Below are 21,564 nucleotides of genomic sequence, written 5' to 3'. Positions count from 1 at the left end.
CACTCAAGCCCAGGGGCCCCCACCACCCCAAGTCCGGCCCTGTAGGTAGCAGAATACAAATTTGCCTAAATTGATGAAGAAGTTAGATTTTTTACATGTTTTTATTGGATATGTTTTATAGCAGAAAGTAAAAAATGTTGTTTTTTCTTAAAAATTGTTGCTCTTTTTTTGTTTATAGCGCAAAAAAATAAAAAGTGCAGAGGTGATGAAATACCACCAAAAGAAAGCTCTATTTGTAAGAAAAAAAGGACATACATTTTTGTTTGAGTACAATGTTGCTGTACTGCAAAAAATGGGCTTGTCATTAAGGGGGGGGGGGGGTACTGTAAATCCTTCCAGAGCTGAAGTGGTTAAAAATCTGTTAAAGTTATATATTATTCTACATGTATTTTAAATATACAGTAGATTGCGCACAGAAGGTCTCAACAAATCACAGATTAGGACCATGTAATAGAAATGAGGGCTTTCTATACGGATGTATTGATAGTCACTTTATTCTTCAATACAGTGTACCAATGTAACCCTTCTAGAGAATCTGAATCATGCACCAACTGTAGTCCCAGCACCTAAACCTCTACATGTTAATCTCATTAAGTATCTCTCAAATGTGAGTGCACCCCTCACATTTTTGTAAATATTTTATTATTTTATCTTTTCATGTGTCAACACGGGTTGAGACATTAACCACTTAAGCCCCGGACCTTTAGGCAGCTAAATGCCCAGGCCAGGTTTTGCGATTCGGCACTGCGTCGCTTTAATAGACAATTGCGCGGTCGTGCGACGAGGCTCCCAAACAAAATTGGCGTCCTTTTTTCCCCACAAATAGAGCTTTCTTTTGGTGGTATTTGATCACCTCTGCGGTTTTTATTTTTTGCGCTATAAACATAAATAGAGCGACAATTTTTAAAAAAATGCAATATTTTTTACTTTTTGCTATAATAAATTTCCCCCAAAAACATATATACATTTTTTTTCCCTCAGTTTAGGCCGATACGTATTCTTCTACCTATTTTTGGTAAAAAAAATCACAATAAGTGTTTATCGATTGGTTTGCACACAATTTATAGCGTTTACAAAGTAGGGGATAGTTTTATTGCATTTTTATTAATTTTTTTTTTTTTACTACTATAGGCGGTGATCCGCAATTTTTTTCGTGACTGCGACATTATGGCGGACACTTCGGACAATTTTGACACATTTTTGGGACCATTGTCATTTTCACAGCAAAAAATGCATTTAAATTGCATTGTTTATTGTGAAAATGACAGTTGCAGTTTGGGAGTTAACCACAGGGGGCGCTGTAGGAGTTAGGGTTCACCTAGTGTGTGTTTACAACTGTAGGGGGTGTGGCTGTAGGACTGACGTCATCGATCGAGTCTCCCTATAAAAGGGATCATTCGATCGATAACCCGCCACAGTGAAGCACGGGGAAGCCGTGTTTACATACGGCTATCCCCGTTCTTCAGCTCCGGGGAGCGATCGAGACGGAGCGGCTATAAACGAATAGCCGCGCCGTTGTCCCGGATCGCTCCCGAGGTAAGCCGCCCCCCGCACGCAGCAAGGGGGGCCCCGATCGGACCCCCCACCCGCTAGAAGGCAAGGACGTATATATACGCCCATCTGCCTGTATGTGCCATTCTGTGGACGTAAATAGGCGTGCAGTGGGCGTTAAGTGGTTAATGATTGGGTGTTGAGTTATTTTGAGGGGACATGATTTACACTGGTATACAAGCTGTACACTCACTACATTACATTGTAGCAAAGTGTCATTTCTTCAGTGTTGTCACATGAAAATATATAATAAAATATTTACAAAAATGTGAGGGGTGTACTCACTTTTGTGAGATACTGTATATGTTTTTTTATGGCAACAAGCTCACACTCTCCCACTAAAACATTCCCATTGTATTTCCCACTGGGAATCCCTAGAAATACTAATATACCACTGGTATCTCACTAATAAAAGTTAGCTAAGATCTATCCCAGCCAATCTCCTATATGTTGGAGACAATGTGGAAATTCAGGATCACTTCTTTATATATGATGGCAATGCCCCATTATCCAAACACTCTGGGCCAAACGCTTTTGTCTAATATCCACAACTATCAAAACGGACTTCCCTACAGATCCAAAACTGGCTTTACTGGGCATAGGCATGGATTCCTGGCCCTACAAATACTATGCCCTGCTTACCCACTTCTTCATAGCAGCGAGACTCTCCACTGCATGTAATTGGAAATCGCCAACATCACCGGGCATCAATGATGTAATCCATATTCTAAATCAGGGGTGGCCAACCAGTGGTCCGGGGGACACATGTGGCCAGCGGAGTCCTCCGATGTGGCCCGCGACCTCCAGCTCTGGAATGGCGTGTTGGCAAGCCCAGGTTGCCGAATCGTCATACCACAGCATCTGTGTTGTGAATGAAGCTGGTAGTAGCGGAAGAAAACAGGTGCGGAGTAGAACTCCAGAAGCCGATGCTTCCTCTACAGTGGCGGCTTTTGCCACAGGCGGAGTCTATGGCAAATTTCAGCTAACCTGCAGGATAGACATAGGTGTACTACGCTGCACCCGTGGTGTGGGTAAACTGCAGAACATCAGTGTGAAATAAGTCTTAGGATGTTTTCACACGATCGGCTCTACCCAATCGAACCCTCAATTCACCTCTACAGAGCGGCAGATGTAAACAGACATTTGTCCATTTAAGCCCACCTACCTCCAATCCAATCCTCTAAAAAAAAAAATAGAAGGGAATTCGTCCCCTTCCATCTGGGCGGATTGGATCGGAGGGCCTATAGAATAGCCATGATCTGTCATCCGCCTGCTCCGATCATTGTGGCCTGGTTACCAAGTTGCTTAAGTGGCCCTCGTTCTTCAAAAGGTTGGGCACCCCTATCCTAAATGAACATGTCCAATATGAATACTCTTTCACCAAAGCTCACCTATCTCAAGATAAATTCTCAGACAACTGACACTTATTGATATGCACCCTACAGCTTTAAGTCACAAATAACTTCCGAAACACCTTAACTGAATGTTCTGACTCTACTTCATATGACTTATACTACATGGACTTCACATCCCTCACTTCACCTTTGGGACTAAAAACTCTAGACAAATCCCAATCATACTTTGTATATTGGCTAATACCGTACTAGCTCAAATGGATTCTAAACACTCTGGCGTTGTTTTGGCAGCAATTAATTTGTGCCTGCTATGAAGTTCCCTAGAAGAAATAGAGGTTGATTTACTAAAGGCAAATAGGCTGTTCACTTTGAAAGAGAATTTTGTTTTAGTTCAGAAATTGTGGTAAAAATTCACTTTGCAACGAATGCCCAATCATATGCAGGAACAAATATTTAAATAAGTGTTTTTTATTGCACATGTTTGGATGATGGAAGTCAGCAGAGCTTCACCTTATTCACTAAGCTAAGGGAAAATTCACTTGCAAGATTAATGGCCTATTTGCCTTTAGTAAATATACCCTATAGCCAACTCCTTAAAGGGGTTGTAAAGGTAAAAATAGTTTTCCCTAAATAGCTTCCTTTACCTTAGTGCAGTCATCCTTCACTTACCTCATCCTTCCATTTTGCTTTTAAATGTCCTTATTTCTTCTGAGAAATCCTCACTTCCTGTTCTTCTGTCTGTAACAACACACCGTAATGCAAGGCTTTCTCCCTGGTGTGGAGAAAGCCTCTTGAGGGGGGAGGGGGCGAGCAGGAGGGTCAGGACACTCTCTACTTTGCAGATAGAGAAAGGAGCTGTGTGTTAGTGGGCGTCCTGACACTCCTGCTCACCCTCTCCCCCCTCAATAGGCTTTCTCCACACCAGGGAGAAAGCCTTGCATTACAGTGTGTAGTTACAGACAGAAGAACAGAAAGTGAGGATTTCTCAGAAGAAATAAGGACATTTAAAAGCAAAATTAAAGGATGAGGCAAGTGAAGGAGGACTGCACTAAGGTAAAGGAAGCTATTTAGGAAAAAAAATGTTACCTTTACAACCCCTTTAATCACAGTATTATGAGTGAGCATTGTCAAAATCACCAAATAAGCCTGAAAAATAAAAAAGCACCAAATCAAAGACTATTGAGATTAAATATATTACATTTTTCTTCTTGGGTTTAGATACACTTTAATGGTGTAGTTTGGGAACAAAAAGCAGAAAGGATTTCAAAATAAGAAACGTATCTTCACTTTAGGCGAAAAATAGCAAAACGAGTACATAAATTGTACAAAGAGAGGGCTTTAGGCCCCTTTCAGACGGACGGATAGAATGGTGCTTTTAGCTGCGGATTTTCTATTTTTCTACCGCAGCTAAAAGCACACAATGTTTTCCTATGGCCCCATTCACACACAGCGTTTACGCACGATTACGTTACATGCGGTTTGGTGCGAATAGAAAAAATAGAATTGAATGCGTCCAGGTGCGATGTAGCGCAGCTATATGCACATAACCGCAGGTAATCGCAGTCTTTTTTGTCAACTGCGGATAGCAGCGTTTTAGAATTCAAGGGACCCAAACAAAAAAAAATAAACAAATGGTTGCTATGGAAATGAATACCGCAGCTAAACGCAGCCGCAGTTAAACGCACGTAAACGCATGTAATCGCAATGTGCAAATGCAGCTAATCGCAGTGCCTGGGGCCTTGAATTTCACAAAACATTTGTAGTGCTTTTAACTGCGGCAAAACAGCCGTCCGTCTGAAAGGGGCCTTATAGATGGACAAAACTGTGAAAAGTAGAAATATGATTCATGCCAATGTTTTGGCAACAATTTTCCTCATAACTAGGTCTCAAATGTCTCATTCATTTTGTAAACATAATTAAAAGGCACAACATTCAAGATATTTCCCTGTGTTATTTGCAACAATATACATAAATTGCAAATGTTTGGTTTTAATGACATAAGATTTTTTTTTTCTTAAAGGTCATATCAAACATTAAGAATATTAACACAATGTGGCATAATTAGACCCAAAGCTTGAGGGTTAGATAAAAGGCAAATAAAAACCAGTGTTAAGTATAAAAAAAAGTCCTCAATCTAAACTGAAGAATAGATTATAAAAGAAATGTTTTGCCTGCAAGCTCTCCCTAAAGCTATAAAAAAAAGTCTAGGCTATCCCTTGTAAATCTACATATGTTTCAGTTAGATTTTTTTCTTAGCTTAGAGGTATCTTTATTCTTTTTTGGTCTTACAAACTACTTGATGTAGGCTGCAGCTATCTTGAATTTCTTGCTGTAATCACTGCTGCATACCACTCTGTAGCAATTCAAGGGTATTTCAGTCTACTCCTCAAACAGAAAACAGCTGATATGATATGACAATGCAGTTCTGTTGTTCTCTTGGAAATTGCTGCATAAAATGTGTTTATTAGAACAGACGCATAGCTGTATAAGAAAAACAGGACTTTGAAGATAAAAATGAATTGATGCAGTCTAAAGGCTTCGTAGCAACATACATAATGTTAAAGGTAAAAAGAAAGCCAAATGCTGAACATCCTTAAATCTTGAAAAAAATGTAATGTTTTTATAAAGCATAGATAGAAGGCCTTTTACTAAATGTTTTAATGCTGAATGACAAAGTAAATGTAAAACACTGGTATAACGAATTGTTATAACTCATGCCATTTTGTACGACATTGTTCTGATGATGCTAAATGAAAGCCTAATGCCGCGTACACACGATCGGACATTCCGACAACAAAACCGTGGATAATTGTCCGACGGATGTTGGCTCAAACTTGTCTTGCATACACACGGTCACACAAATGTTGTCGGAAATTGCGAACGTCAAGAACGCGGTCATGTACAGCACGTATGACGGCACAATAAAAGTGAAGTTCCATACCAAGTGCGCCACCCTTTGGGCTCCTTCTGCTATTCTTGTGTTGATAGAAGTTTGATGAGAGGCGATTCACGTTTTTCAGCTTTGTGCTTTTCAGTCTGTTACTGCTCTTCAGTTTGTGCTTGTGGGTTTGTATCTGTTTTTCAGTGCGTGTAGTCAGTTCATATCTGGTTTTCAGTGCGTTCTTGTCCACCCGTTTCTGATTTTCAGCTCGCTCTTCCCAGGCCTTATTGTTTTTCAGTGCGTTCTGTTAGTTTGTTCTGACCAGCCGACCGCTTTTTTAGCCATGTTTCAGCTACGTACTTGTCGTAGAGTTCGTGCTGTGCAGGGGCTTGGTGTTGGAGTTCTTACTTTGACCCAAGCCCAGTCCATGAACAGAGTGGGGAGGAGTTCATAGACAAAGAATTGGTTGCTCCAGAGTGACCAATTCTCTCATATGCCTTTCTTGCGGGAGATCCAGGAGAATAATCCTGATGATTTCAGGAATTATCTCCGGATGACGAACCCCATTTTTCACAGTTTGTTGGCTTTGCTGTCCCCCTATATTACTAAGCAGGACACCTGCATGCGGCAAGCCATCACTCCAGAACAAAGGCTAGTCGCCACGTTGCGGTACTTGGCGACGGGAAGAAGTCTGCAGGACACCAAGTTCTCAAAAAGGCCTCTCCTCCCAAGCTCTGAGGATCATTATTCCAGAGACCTGTTCTGCCATAATTCATGTCCTGCAGAAGGACTATATTAACCTCTTGACCACTGGGCACTTAAACCCCCTTCCTCACCAGACCAATTTTCAGCTTTCGGTGCTCTCACAATTTGAATGACAATAACTCAGTCATACAACATTGTGCCCATCTGAAATTTGTGTCCTTTTTTTCCCACAAATAGAGCTTTCTTTTGGTGGTATTTGATCACCTCTGGGTTTTTTATTTTTTGCGCTATAAAAGAAAAAACACTGAAAATTCTGTAAAAATAAAAAAAAAATCTCGTTTCTGTCATATTAGCAGGTATTGCGGAGTATTGGGGGTATTGCAGAGTATGGGGGGTATTGCAGAGTGTGGGGGGTATTGCAGAGTATGGGGGGTATTGCAGAGTGTGGGGGGTATTGCAGAGTGTGGGGAGTATTGCAGAGTGTGGGGAGTATTGCAGAGTGTGGGGGGTATTGCAGAGTGTGGGGAGTATTGCAGAGTTTGGGGAGTATTGCAGAGTTTGGGGGGTATTGCAGTGTGTGGGGGGTATTGCAGAGTGTGGGGGGTATTGCAGAGTGTGGGGGGTATTGCAGAGTGTGGGGGGTATTGCAGAGTATTGATGGTACTGCAGAGTATTGCACAGGGAGGGATGGATGGATCTGTGACTGCATTTGCCACAGATTCATCCCACAGCAGCTGCTGACACCCCGCGCTCCCCCCCTCCTCTCACACTGTACCGATCGGTACAGACGCCGGTTTGTTTACAAGTGATCGCTCCGTCATTTGACGGAGCGATCACGTGGTAAACCGCCGCTATCAGCGGCGATTTACCGCGATCTGTGATGCACCGGGTCTTCTATACCCGGCGCTCACAGATGATTCTGGGAGCGCGCCGCAGGGGGCGCGCGAGTGAAGGATTCTGGGAGGACGTCCCAGGGACGTCGTCCCGGAATAACTCAACCGCTCTGTAGACGTCTTTTGTCTATGGAGCGGTTGGGAAGAGGTTAAGGTAAGTTTTCTCCTTTAACATCAAATTCTATCTATTTAATGTTTGCTAATGTATTGTATTTCTTTCATCATTCCCCAATTACCATGATTGTAATATGCTGTAAATTTCCCCTTTGTCCTTTTAATGCTCCTTTTTTGTCCTTCATGCATATTTGCCTTCACTAACCTCTCCAGCATGCTATCCTGGGCCCATACACATCTAGCCTAGTCATTTAACAATGTATTGTGTAAGCTGCATTGTAGTGCTTTACCCTAAACACCCCCTAAAATGTGTACAAATGTTATTGTTGTCCTTAAATTCAGGCAGAGTGCTAGAGGCTTTATTTGAGGTCCCAAACTTATTTGGGCCACCAAAGGGGGTGAGGAATCTGATGAGTGGAGCTTATATTTTTGTCTTTGAATACTCCTTAACCAGTTGCCGACCAGCCGCCGCAGTTTTACAACGGCAGGTCGGCTCGGCTGTGCAAAATCATGTAATATTACATGATTTCGCATTTCAGCCACTAGGGGCACACACAGCTCCCGGTCCTGTCAGGGGAAAAAATGACCGATCGCATGTTCATACAATGTATGAACAGTGATCTATAATTTCCCCTAGTCAGTCCCACCCTCCCTTCTGTAAGAACACACCTAGGGAACATAATTAACCCCTTCCTCGCCCCCTAGTGTTAACCCCTTCCCTGCCAGTGACATTTTTACAGTAATCAATGCATTTTTATAGCACTGATCGCTATAAAAATGCCAATGGTCCCAAAAATGTGTCAAAAGTGTCCGAAGTGTCCGCCATAAGGTCCCAGTACCGATAAAAATCACAGATCGACAATATTACTAGTAAAAAAATATATATATATTAATAAAGATGCCATAAAACTATCCCCTATTTTGTAGACGCTATAACTTTTGCGCAAACCAATCAAAAAAAGGCTTATTGCAATTTTTTTTATACGAAAAATATGTAGAAGAATATGTATCGGCCTAAACTGAGGAAAACATTTGTTTTTTTTATATATTTTTGGGGGATATTTATTACAGCAAAAAGTAAAAAATATTATATTTTTTTCAAAATTTCGCTCTATTTTTGTTTCTAGCACAAAAATTAAAAACCGCAGAGGTGATAAAATACCACCAAAACAAAGCTTTATGTGTGGGGAAAAAAGGACGCCAATTTTGTTTAGGAGCCATGTCGCACGACCGCGCAATTGTCAGTTAAAGCGACGCAGTGCCGAATCGCAAAAAGTGGCCCGGTCATTGACCAGCAAAATGGTCCGGGGCTGAAGTGGTTAAAATAAATGTTATACTGATGTTGGCCAAGAATGTTTGTGTCTAATCTCCAATCTGCTTGCAATGTTATGTGCAAAAGAACAGAGAAGATGGCAAAGACCGGGTCCCCGCTAGTAAAAGAGCTCTAAGAAGAAAGCTGTGGCACCCGGCAGAAGAGAGAACAAGATGGCGGAGAAGACCGGGCCCCCGCGGTGGAGCACAGCAGAAGAGAGAACAGAGAAGACGGCACAGACCGGGCCCCCCGCTAGTAAAAGAGCTTTAAGAAGAAAGCAGTGGAGCCCGGCAGAACGCCCCCCTGAAAGAGCGGAGAAGTTGGAAGAAGACCCCCCGAGCTGACTAATAAATTACTTTAAAAACCTGTGTAGTGTGTTTTTTTTAATTAACATTGTATCCCATACTCATTCACATAGGGTGGGGGGCCGGTATCTGGGGGCCCCCTTATTAAAGGGGTCTCTCAGATTCCGATAAGCCCCCCGCCCGCAGAACCCGACAACCAACGGCCAGGGTTGTTGGGAAGAGGCCCTTGTCCTTATCAACATGGGGACAAGGTGCTTTGGGGTTGGGGGGGACGCAGGATGCCCCAGCCCCAAAGCACCCACCCCCATGTTGAGGGCATGCGGCCTGGTACGGTTTAGGAGGGGGGTCGCTCGTTCGTCCCCACCCCCATTCCTGACCGGCCGCGCTGCATGCTCGGATAAGGGTTTGGTATGGTATGCTCCTGAAGGGGAACCCATGCCGGTTTTAATTTTTAACCACTTCCATACCACGCCTATTCTGGCACTTCTCTCCTTCATGTAAAAATTATAATTTTTTTTTACTAGTTACTCAGAACTAGTGCCCCCCCCCCTCTGAAAATTTCAGGGTGGATCTTAAAAAAACAAAGTGTGGCCTTGACAGGAAAGGGTTGGTCATATTTAAATTAGGAGGTGCAGAAGTTTAGTCAGGCCTAGGGCATCACAAAACCTAAATACACTACTGCATATTAGGGCTTATTTAGACAGGATCCAATTTACAGCATGTTTTTAGATTGTGGGAGGAAACCCACGCAGGCATAGTGAGAACATGCAAACTCCAGGCAGATGGTGTCACGGGCAGGATTCGAACCAGCGACCCTTTTTGCTGCTAGGTGAAAGTGCTATCCACTACACCACTGTGCTGCACAAACATGTATCTAGAGATGTAGGTTCTTGTGTCCACTTGTGAAAATAAAAGTGGGTCATGGCTAGGGATGAGCCGAACACCCCCCCCCCGGTAGGGATGAGCTTTATGTTCGAGTCGAACATGAATTCGACTTAAACATTAGCTGTTCGCCCGTTCGGCAAACAGCCAACAATTTGGGGTGTTCGCAGCAAATTCGAAAGCAGTGGAACACCCTTTAAAAGTCTAAGGGAGAGAATGATAGAATGTTAATTTTAAAGGTTAATATGCAAGTTATTTTCATGAAAAGTGTTTGGGGACCCGGGTCCTGCCCCAGGGGACATGTATCAATGCAAAAAAAAGTTTGAAAAATGGCTGTTTTTTCAGGAGCAGTGATTTTAATAATGCTTAACCACTTCCGTACCGTAGGACGTCATATGACATCCTAGACTTCAGTAGGGGATATCTGAATGATGCCTGCAGCTACAGGCATCATTCAGATATCCTTTTTTACAGGCAGCAATTATGCGTACCATAAGAATGATCATAACGGCCGTTCCGCCGCTTGATCATTCTTACAGGCGGCGGGAGGAGACATCCCCCCCTCCCGCCCCCATCTGGTGCTTCTCCGGGCTCTCCTGTGCCATCGGAGGCCTGGAGAACGAGTCGGCCGCCACCGAATGAAGAGCATAGAGATTTAAAAACATAAACAAAGCCGCAATCGCGGCTGAAAGCATGAGATCAGTGAATTTTTTCAGCCTGAAAGAGAGATGCGAGGTCTTATTGACCCCGCATCTCTCCATAAAAAAAGCCTGGCACACACTTTTTCTATTACAATGGATGTTTACATTCCTTGTATTAGGAATAAAAGTGATAAAAAATAAAAATACAAAAAAAAAGAAAAAATTTGGTAAAAAAAATATATAAAAAATATATATCAAAACGCCCCTGTCCCCAGTAGCTCACACTCAGAAGCGAACGCGCACATAAGTCCAGCCCACATATGTAAATGCCGTTCAAACCACACATGTGAGGTATCGTCGCATGCGCTAGAGAGCAGAGTAACCTGTAAAGAAATTTAAAGCATCGCCTATGGAGATTTGTAAGTACCGAAGTTTGGCGCCATTCCATGAGTGCGCGCAATATTGAAGCGTGACAAGTTAGGGATATGGGGCCAGATTCACAGCAGAGATACGACAGAGTATCTCAGATACTCCGTTGTATCTCTCAGAGTATCTATGCGACTGATTCATAGAATCAGTTACGCATAGATATCCCTAAGATCCGACAGGTGTAATTGTTTTACACTGTCGGATCTTAGGATGCAGTACCACGGCCGCCGCTGGGGGGAGTTTGCGTCATAAACCAGCGTCGGGTATGCAAATTAGGAGTTACGGCGATCCACGACGGATTTTTCGCATTCGCTACATCGCCGCTAGTCTAGTTTCCCGTCGCAAAGTTAGTCATCGTTTTTGGTGCCTTAACTTTACACAGCAAACGTATTGCTGTATAAAGTATGGCCGTCGTTCCCGCGTCGAAATTTAAAAATTCACGTCGTTTGCGTAAGCCGTCTGGGAATACGGAATACGTCGCCGTTCGAAAAAATGACGTCAGGGCGCGCAAAGCACGGCGTGAATTTCAAAACAGAGCATGTGCAGTAGGTCCGGCGCAGGAGCGCGCCTAATTTAAATGCCACTCGCCCATTTTAATTACGCGGGCTTACGCCGGAGGCCGCCGGCGTAGTTTTCATCGCAAGTGCTTTGTGAATCAGGCACTTGCGATGAAAACTTGCGGCGGTGTAACGTATCTACGATACGTTACGCCGCCGCACTTCTACCTGAATCTGGCCCATATTTACTCTGTAACATCGTCTTTCACATTATAAAAAAAAATGGGCTAACTTTACTGTTTTGTTATTTTTTAATTCATGAAACCTTTTTTTTTTTAAAAAGGCGATTGAAAAATTATTGCGCAAATACAGTGCGAGATAAAAAAGTTGTAATGACCGCCAATTTATTCCCTAGGGTGCCTGAAAAAATATATAAAATGTTTAGGGGTTCTGAGTAATTTTCCAGTAAAAAAATTATGATTTTTACATGAAGGAGAGAAGTGGCAGGGTAGGCACGGTATGGAAGTGGTTAAAGTGAAACAATAAAAATGAAATGGTCCTTTAAATTTCGTACCTGGGGGGTGTGTATAGTATGCCTGTGAAGTAGTGCATGTTTCCCGTGCTTAGAACTGTCCCTGTGCAAAATGTAATTTCTGAAGGAAAAAAAGTAATTTAAAACTACTCGTGGCTATAATGAATTGTCAGCTCCCGGCAATACAGAGAAAAGTCATTGATAAAAAAAAAATGTGTGGGGGTCCCCCCAAATTCAATTACCAGGCCCTTAAGGTCTGGTATGGATATTAAGGGGAACCCTGCATTAAATAAAACAAATTACGTGGGGTTCCCCTCAAATATCCATACCAGTCCCTTCAGGTCTGGTTTGGATTTTAAGGGGAACTCCATCCCAAATGTAAAAAAAATGGCGTGGAGTTCCCCCCAAAAATCAATACCAGACCCTTTATCCAAGCATGCAACCTGGCAGGCCACAGGAAAAGATGAGGGGACGAGAGACCGCCTCCCCTCCTGAACCATACCAAGCCACATGCCCTTAACATGGGGAGGATGCTTTGGGGGTCTGTGACCCCTCAAAGCACCATGTCCCCATGTTGATGGGGGCAAGGGCCTCATCCCCACAACCCTTGCCAGGTGGTTGTGAGGGTCTGCGGGCGGGGGGCTTATCGGAATCTGTAAGACCCCTTTAACAAAGGGGAGCCCAAGATCCCGGGCCCCCCTATGTGAATTGGTAATGGGGTACATTGTACCCCTACAATTTCACTAAGAAAGTGTAAAAAATAAAAAAAAACACACACAGACACCATTAGGAAAGTCATTTAAAAAAAAAAAAAAAAAAGATTCCAGCGGTGGAAATCCACTCTCGGTCTCCACCCCAACGCTGTTGGAGTCCAGCGATGGATGATCCAGGTCCAGGCACCAGGAATATCCTGCGTAGCGCATCCTGTCTCCACCAGAGACAACCCAGGAATATCGTTGCCGCACCCTGACAGATCTTATGTAGCTGAGGACGGGGCCACCCCTCTGACGCAAGGGGAAACCCAGGCTTTCCCAGTGACGTGCGGTGACCCCGCCCCCTCTGATGTAATGCAGGTTTCACGTTGCATCAGAGGGGGCGGGGTCATGTGACGGGTGGCCCCGTCCTCAGCTACATAAGATCTGTCAGGCTGCGGCGATGATATTCCCGGGGTGTGTCCGGTGGAGCCTTGACCTGGATCATCCATCGCTGGACCCCGGAGACGAGACCATCCATTGCAGGATACTGACAGAGTTGGAGTGGAGATCGAGAGTGGATTACCACCGCTGGAATCTTTTTTTTTTTTATAAAGGACTTTCCCAACGGTGTCTGTGTGTGTTTTTTACAATTATTTACACTTTCTTAGTGAAATGTACGAATTCACATGGGGGGGCGGGATCTGGGGGTCCCCTTTGTTAAAGGGGTCTTCCAAATTCCAATAAGCCCCCCACCCGCAGACCCCCACAACCACCCGGCAAGGGTTGTGGGGATGAGGCCCTTGTCCCCATCAACATGGGGACATGGTGCTTTAAGGGGTCACAGACCCCCAAAGCATCCTCGTCATGTTGAGGGCATGTGGCCTGGTACAGTTCAGGAGGGGGGCGCTCTCTCGTCCCTCCCTCTTTTGCTGTGGCCTGCCAGGTTGCGTGCTCAGATAAAGGGTCTGGTATGGATTTTTGGGGGGAACTCCACGCCATTTTTTTTTAAATTTGAGGTAGAGTTCCCCTTAAAATCCATACCAGATCTGAAGAGTCTGGTATGGATATTTGGGGGGAACCCAACGTCATTTTTTTTTTTTATTTGACGCAGGGTTCACCTTAATATCCATACCAGATCTGAAGGGCCTGGTAATTGAATTTGGGGGGACCCCCACGCACTATTTTTTTTTTTATCAATGACTTTTCTCTGTATTGCCGGGAGCCGACAATTCATTATAGCCGTGAGTACTTTTAAATTACTTTTTTACTTTCAGAAATGACAGTTTGTGCAGGGACAGTTCTAAGCATGGAAAACAATCATTAATTTACAGGCATACTATACACACCCCCCCAGGTACGAAATTTAAAGGGATATTTCACTTTTTACTTTTTTCACTTTAACCACTTACCCCCCGGACCATATTGCTGCCCAAAGACCAGAGTACTTTTTGCGATTCGGGACTGCGTCGCTTTAACAGACAATTGCGCGGTCGTGCGACGTGGCTCCCAAACAAAATTGGCGTCCTTTTTTCCCCACAAATAGAGCTTTCTTTTGGTGGTATTTGATCACCTCTGCGGTTTTTAGTTTTTGCGCTATAAATAAAAATAGAGCGACAATTTTGAAAAAAATGAATATTTTTTACATTTTGCTATAATAAATATCCCCCAAAAATATATAAAAAAAACATTTTTTTTCCTCAGTTTAGGCCGATACGTTTTCTTCTACATATTTTTCGTAAAAAAAAATCGCAATAGGCGTTTATTGATTGGTTTGCGCAAAAGTTATAGCGTTTACAAAATAGGGGGTATTTTTATGTCATTTTTATTATATTTTTTTTACTAGTAATGGCGGCGATCAGCGATTTTTTTTTCCGGTACTGCGACATTATGGCGGACACTTCGGACACTTTTGATACATTTTTGGGACCATTGGCATTTTTATAGCGATCAGTGCTATAAAAATGCATTGGATTACTATAAAAATGCCACTGGCAGTGAAGGGGTTAACACTAGGGGGCGGAGAAGGGGTTAAGTATGCCTGGGTGTGTTCTTACTGTGGGGGGGGGGTGGCCTCACTAGGGGAAACACTGATCCTCGGTTCATACATTGTATGAACCGAAGATCAGCATTTCCCCTGCTGACAGGACCGGGAGCTGTGTGTTTACACACACAGCTCCCGGTCCCCGCTCTGTACCGAGCGATCGCGTGTGCCCGGCGGCGATCGCGCCCGCCAGGCACACGCACGGGAGACGGGGGCGCGCGCGCGCCTCCGCCGGCGCGTGCGCGCCCCTAGTGGCGGCTGGGAGAGAGGACGTCATATTACGTGCTCTCGCCCAGCAGAGCCACCTTGTGGACGTATAATGACGGTGCGCCGTCGGCAAGTGGTTAAGCATTATTAAAATCACTGCTCCCGAAAAAAACAGCCGTTTTTAAAACTTTTTTGCATTGATACATGTCCCCTGGGGCAGGACCCAGGTCCCCAAACACTTTTTATGACAATAACTTGCATATTAACCTTTAAAATTAACACTTTTGATTTCTCCCATAGACTTCTAAAGGGTGTTTCACGGCTTCTACCGTTTACATATTTATTATTATGGAAAAAAATACTGTCCATACTCTAACCAATTATATAACAAAATATGTGCAAGCTGCGTCTCAAGAATGTTAAACAACATAAATGACAGAATAAATAAAAAAAGGAATCGCGCTAAATGTAATGTGCCCAATAAGGTGTAAACCACTGTGAAGTGACCACTGCAATGAGGGCAGATCAAGATGACCACAGTAGAAATAAAAAAATATATAAAATATAAAAATAACAGTGATAAGTGAAATAACACCAATAAAAGCAAAAATCAGTAAGAGTCCAATCATAAACATATGATAGTGATCGATGATAGCCTCAGTGAGAAATTAATCCACAGACGATCCAGAAAAAGTGAGGACAGGAGCACCTCCACCACAGTAAACACTGACTCTTACCAGAAGGACTGATCTCAATTGAGATCAAAAACAGCATAAACACATGGACTCCTCCAGTAATATCCCCAAATCTGAGCGGGTCACACCAGTGGGATTTCCTCAGCAGTGCCACAATCGGAGGTATATATAGAGAGAAGAGGGACTCGCATAGTGGAAAACCATGAGGAGTTTAATAAAGTAAAAACAGATGTACACTTACATTATCCATAAAATCAAGGAGCATTCGAAATCGAGCCGGCCGGCTTCCAGAACGTGCAGCTTGTATGTTCCGGGTCTGATCACGTGATGCGGTGACGTCAGAACGTCGCCTCCCAATGTTTCGTCTCGATGGGGATGTGGTCACGGATACGGGATACAGGATCCCGTGACAGCGTCCCCATCGAGATGAAACGTTGGGAGGCCACTACACAAAACCCCTGGACCTGATGGCTTTAGCAATGAGTATTACAAACAATTCTCTGCATTGCTAGCCCCGTATTTAAGCAAATCATTCAATCACACACTCTCTACAGGCTCAAAACCTTTGGAAGCCCTTGAAGCAACCATCACCACGATTCCTAAACCAGGCAAACCTGCTGACGATCCAGCTAGTTATCGACCCATTTCATTGCTACATACTGATACAAAACTTTATGCTAAGCTCCTAGCCTCACGTATTTCCAATATCATCCCTCACCTGGTCCATCCAGACCAGGTGGAATTTGTTAGCGGACGGCAGGCATCTGATGGCACCCGCCACTATGTTGACTTGCTGCAATGGGTCGAAACACCATCAAACTTCTCTCTGTTCATCTCTTTAGATGCGGAGAAGGTGTTCGATAGGGTAGACTGGAATTACCTAAAAGCAGTCCTAGTGAAAATTGGCCCTATACTGAATGCCATAATGGCTCTATAATCTTCTCCCAGCGCCAGTTTCATCAAATCTGGTATTCTTTCAGATCTGTCCATATAACCAATGGAACTCGCCAAGGTTGCTCCCTATCCCTGTTAATCGTTATTCTTATCATGGAACCACTAGCACACTCCATTCGTATGAACCCAGCCATTTCCGGCATTGAAATTGGGGAGCGCAGCCATAAAATCGGTCTTTATGCAGACGATGTGATCGTCTCTATTACAAACCCCACACAATCTCTCCCCCAACTTCATCATACCCTAAAAAAAAGAGGGACCCCACAATCAGGAGAATGTCAGTGTTTGTAAGTCACCACATCCCTAGAGTTATGGAAAAAACATGAAATACCCCCTCAAGGGTGGGACTTTATAAGTGACACAAACACGTGAATGAGTAGAAAAATATATAGCAAATTTATTTAAACAATTCAAGTCAGGACATCATACAGTGTCCTAGCAAGGATAAAAGACCACATGCAAGTGGTATACAGATCCTATTTGTAAAGCAATAAAACAGACATGAGACAAAAATTGGTCCAACCCGACAGCCGTTTCGGTATCTGTGATCCTTCTTCAAGGGGTATTACAGACGATCATTGTGTCAGAGAAATACATGTCTATTAGAAAAGAGATATATACACATATTACATAGAAAAAATTCAACTTAAACAATATTTACAACTCAAGTGACCGAAATTGTTAAAAACATGGGGAAGGGGAGACAAGAAAAGGACAGCCATACAACTATGTCATTTATCAAAACAGATATGAGCTACTTACAGTCAATAAGATCTGTAGATAGAATCCTGTCTCAGTGTGAAAGTACGCCAAAAACAAGGGGAGAATGCTGTATATGGAGATCAATGTCTCTGTGTTCACGGGGAGGATATACAATCATAGCCTACCAAAAAGGTCCACGCCTAGGGAAGGAAGGGAAAGAGGAAAAAAAAAAAAAAAAGTATATATAATATGTATATATCAACTTCATCATACCCTAGACCTTTTCAGTAAAGCATCTTTATACAAAATCAATTACTCCAAATCCTATATGATTGGAGCCAATATTGATCATATCACCAAGCGTAGCATTGCTCAACACACCTCTTTTTCATGGGTCCCAGACTCTACTCTCTCCTATCTAGGTATCCGCTTAACTACTCCTACTTCTCGCCTACTTTTCCTTATTTTTTCAAATTTAGTTGCCAATTTACAAAATACTGTACAAAACTTAAAGCGGGAGTTCACCCATTTGTAAAAAAATTTTTTTTATCCCCTTAGCTTCCTGCTCGTTCGGTCTAGGGGAATCGGCTATTTGTATTAAAATATGAGCAGTACTTACCCGTTTTCGAGCTGCATCTTCTTCCGTCGCTTCCGGGTATGGGTCTTCGGGAGCGGGCGTTCCTTCTTGAGTGACAGCCTTCCGAGAGCCTTCCGACGGTCGCATCCGTCGCGTCACTCGTAGCCGAAAGAAGCCGAACGTCGGTGCGGCTCTATACTGCGCCTGCGCACCGACGTTCGGCTTCTTTCGGAAAATCGTGACGCGATGGATGCGACCGTCGGAAGCCTCTCGGAAGACTGTCAATCAAGAAGGAACGCCCATTCCCGAAGCCCATACCCGGAAGCGACGGAGAGGATGCGTCTCGTAAACGGGTAAGTACTGCACATATTTTAAAATAAATAGCCGATTCCCCTAGTAAAAACGAGCAGGAATCTAAGGGGGAAAAGTGCCCTCTAAGGGTGAACCCCCGCTTTAAGAAATGTGCAAGCATCATGGGCCGGACGCATTGCACTCACCAAGATGTACCTTTTGCCTCATATACTGTACCTATTCCGAACCTTACCTATCCTCTTCTTACAATCGCATCTTAACAAACTACAAGCTATCCTAACTTCTTCCATATGGAATGGGAAACACCCCAGAATTAAAAGATCTACCCTTTGTTCACCAACGTTTACTGGTGGGATGGGAGCTCCTAACATCTCAGCATACTTCAAAGCCACCATCCTTGATCAAACCAAATACTGGTGGAAAGACATACAAAATCCTTGGGTATAAATCGAAGCAACAGTCATGGAAAACTGATCCTTAGTGCACTACTCCTACATCATCACAAAAAGCAAAGCTATCTTTCCACAGTTCATGCAACTCTTAAAACTTGCGAGCACTCATTCAACAATTAGGTGGCATACCCCACCGGATACTTCATATGATACCTCTCGCGGCTCTACGATCAATCCTACCTGATATCCCAATTTCAAACTGGATACATAAGGGAGTTACTACCATTGGAGATCTCTACATTCCACCCAGAGACTTCTTTATGTACCTCAGAATCCATTCAGCGCTCTCACAAGTAACATGGTCTAAAAATCCTTCCTTCTGGCTACTACTAAAATTCTATGACACAGAACTTCTCCGTCTAAAGGGCATCTCCTATATCTACAAGCTCCTCACCAATCCAGTACTGGACACCAAGACAACTGCAATGTTGAAATGGGAGAACCTACTCAAATATACATTCACCCACCAGCAATGGCACAGCGCCTTCAGAAGACCACTAAAATTCTCCCGATGTATCAAACACTGGGAAACGATACAACAAAATCCTACATAACTGGTACCTTACACCATCTAAGCTGGCAAAGATATACCAAAACACATTCGACTCCTGCTGGGGAACTTGTGGCCACTTAGGCACAACAATACATATATGGTGGTCTTGTCCCAAACTGAAACCCTTCTGAGCTGCCCTTACAAAACTCCTTTCCTCCATCCTATCTACTCCTATATCACTCTCCTCACAATTGATCCTTTTGGGTTTAGGCTTTGACTCCTGGCCTTCAGCCACTCACCACATTCTTTTTAACTCAATAGATTTTTATTGGTAATTGAATTGTCATACATTTCAACATTTCATGTGCCATACAATTTTACATATTTTCCTTACGGAGGAGGAACATTAAGAGCTTTCAATAACAGAACACGTAATACCTCTATCCGTTGTGATCATTGTCAATCAGCACAAGAGATAACATACATGGAGTAACATACAAAATAGGGCAGATTTTCTTTTCGCCCTGTGTTCGTGGGTCGAACTGTCAACATCTTAAACAAACATACAATGCATTAAAAGATCAATGCAGAGGTTCTGTTGAAGGGTAGGGCGGGACCCCTCCCGGGACACCCCTTCCGGGAACTATACTGTGTCCCGGCGAGGACCCCCCCCCCCTCCCGGGGGAATTAAGAGTATTACCCATCACTGTGTGGCAAGTCACTACGTCTGGTCAATCAAAGAGGGGAAGAAAGTGTATCAGTTAATCCTGATGATCCTACCCAGTCAGTCCATAGTTGCCATTTCTTGAGGTTTTGTGTTTTATTACTGTGGCGGAGTGCTAGGGTGGTTTCATATATAAAGTGGGTATGCGTGGTGTGTACCACGTCTCTGAGTGTGGGAGGGTCTGGATCTTTCCATTTTCTGGTGATGTTAAGGCGTGCAGCCAAGAGGATATGCATTGTGATCATCCTCGATGGGGGAGGGACGCGTTCTATAGTCAGTGAAAGAATCGCCACGGCCGGTTGTCTGTCCAAAGATACTTTTGTGACGTCCTTGAGGAGTTTGAATACTAAGGTCCAATAGTGGTCTAGTTTCGGGCATCCCCAAAGTGTGTGTAGTAGATCACCCTTGAGGCCGCATTTCCTCCAACATTTATTGTCAAGTGTGGGGTCAAATTTGGAGATTCTGTCAGGGGTAATATACCAGCGATTGGTCAATTTGAATGCCAGTTCCCACAGGGTGGAACAGCACGTGGCTTTGTACGTAGATTGGCCTGCTTTTTCCCATTGTGCCAAGGAAAATTCTTGTCCTAGGTCTTTTTCCCATGTAACCATTGCATTGCAACTGGTGAATGTGGTTTTGGAGCCAAGCTGGGTGTAGAAGGTTGAGATTCCCTTATTGTGGGCCGAAGGGGATCTGTAATAGATCCACGCTTTTTGAGGGAGAGAACAAGTCCACGTGGCTAATGAGAGGAGGCAGTGTCGGGTACGGAGATAGAGGAACAGATCAGAGTCTGGGATGCGAAATTGTGTTTGAAGGTCTGGGAAGAGCTTCATGTCTTTACCTGTTATCAGGTCGGAGATGTGGGTTATCCCCAATGCCTTCCAGCGAGAGTAGGACGTGGACACCATAAATATCTGTAGTGTTTCTACTGGGATAGGTAGTGTGGATCGTATGTCGTGGGCCGTGAGTGAGCGTGTGAGTTGGTACCAGGTCGATAGGGTCGCGTAGACGGTAGGGGACATACGGGGGGGGGGTTTCGCCCCCATTGCGGTGGCAAATAGCCAGGCTGGTAGGCTATGATGCGGGATCGAGGCTTCTTCTATTCTACCCCATAGTGTGGAGGGAGGGCCGGGTGCTATCCATTCTTTAGTTTGTGTTAACACAGAGGCCATATAGTAGTCTCTGAAGTCTACATAACCCATGCCTCCTGCCGAGCGGTGTTTCACCATTCGGGCATGACTACATCTAGCTTTTTTGTCTTTCCAAACACATTTTGACAGTATCGATTGCAATGATGTGAAGTATTTACGGGGTATGGGTATGGGAAGTGTCCTGAACAGATATAATATTTGTGGAAGGTAAAGCATTTTAAATGCCGCCAAGCGGCCCGACCATGAGAGCTCAAAGGATGTCAGCCTGGCGAGATCCGCCTGCCATTTGGATCGAATCGGTAAGAAATTGGTGGCAAATAAGGCCTTAGTGGTGGGAGTGAGCTGAATCCCCAGATATGTAATGCTATCTTTGGCCCATACGTATGGAAAATTGCTGGTTATGTGGTTCTTAGAAGATTTTTCGATTCCTAGGTCAAGCATGTAGGATTTGGTTTCATTCGCTT

At 43.8% G+C, this 21,564-nt stretch overlaps 1 long non-coding RNA gene across 1 annotated transcript; it reads right to left on the bottom strand.

The window, feature by feature from the left end:
* Window positions 1-17,062: 17,062 nt before the first annotated feature.
* Window positions 17,063-17,612, bottom strand: LOC120930545. Its single transcript, XR_005747723.1, has 2 exons — window positions 17,452-17,612; window positions 17,063-17,288 (listed from the first exon to the last, which is right to left on the bottom strand). It is a non-coding gene; the product is annotated as an uncharacterized LOC120930545 (long non-coding RNA).
* Between the last annotated feature and the right edge of the window lie 3,952 nt (window positions 17,613-21,564).

Source organism: Rana temporaria, chromosome 3 (genome assembly GCF_905171775.1).
Source record: "Rana temporaria chromosome 3, aRanTem1.1, whole genome shotgun sequence".
Classification (NCBI taxonomy): domain Eukaryota; kingdom Metazoa; phylum Chordata; class Amphibia; order Anura; family Ranidae; genus Rana; species Rana temporaria.
The sequence above is the reverse complement of the archived record's forward strand: the minus strand, read 5'-3'. Positions and strand labels throughout refer to the sequence as shown.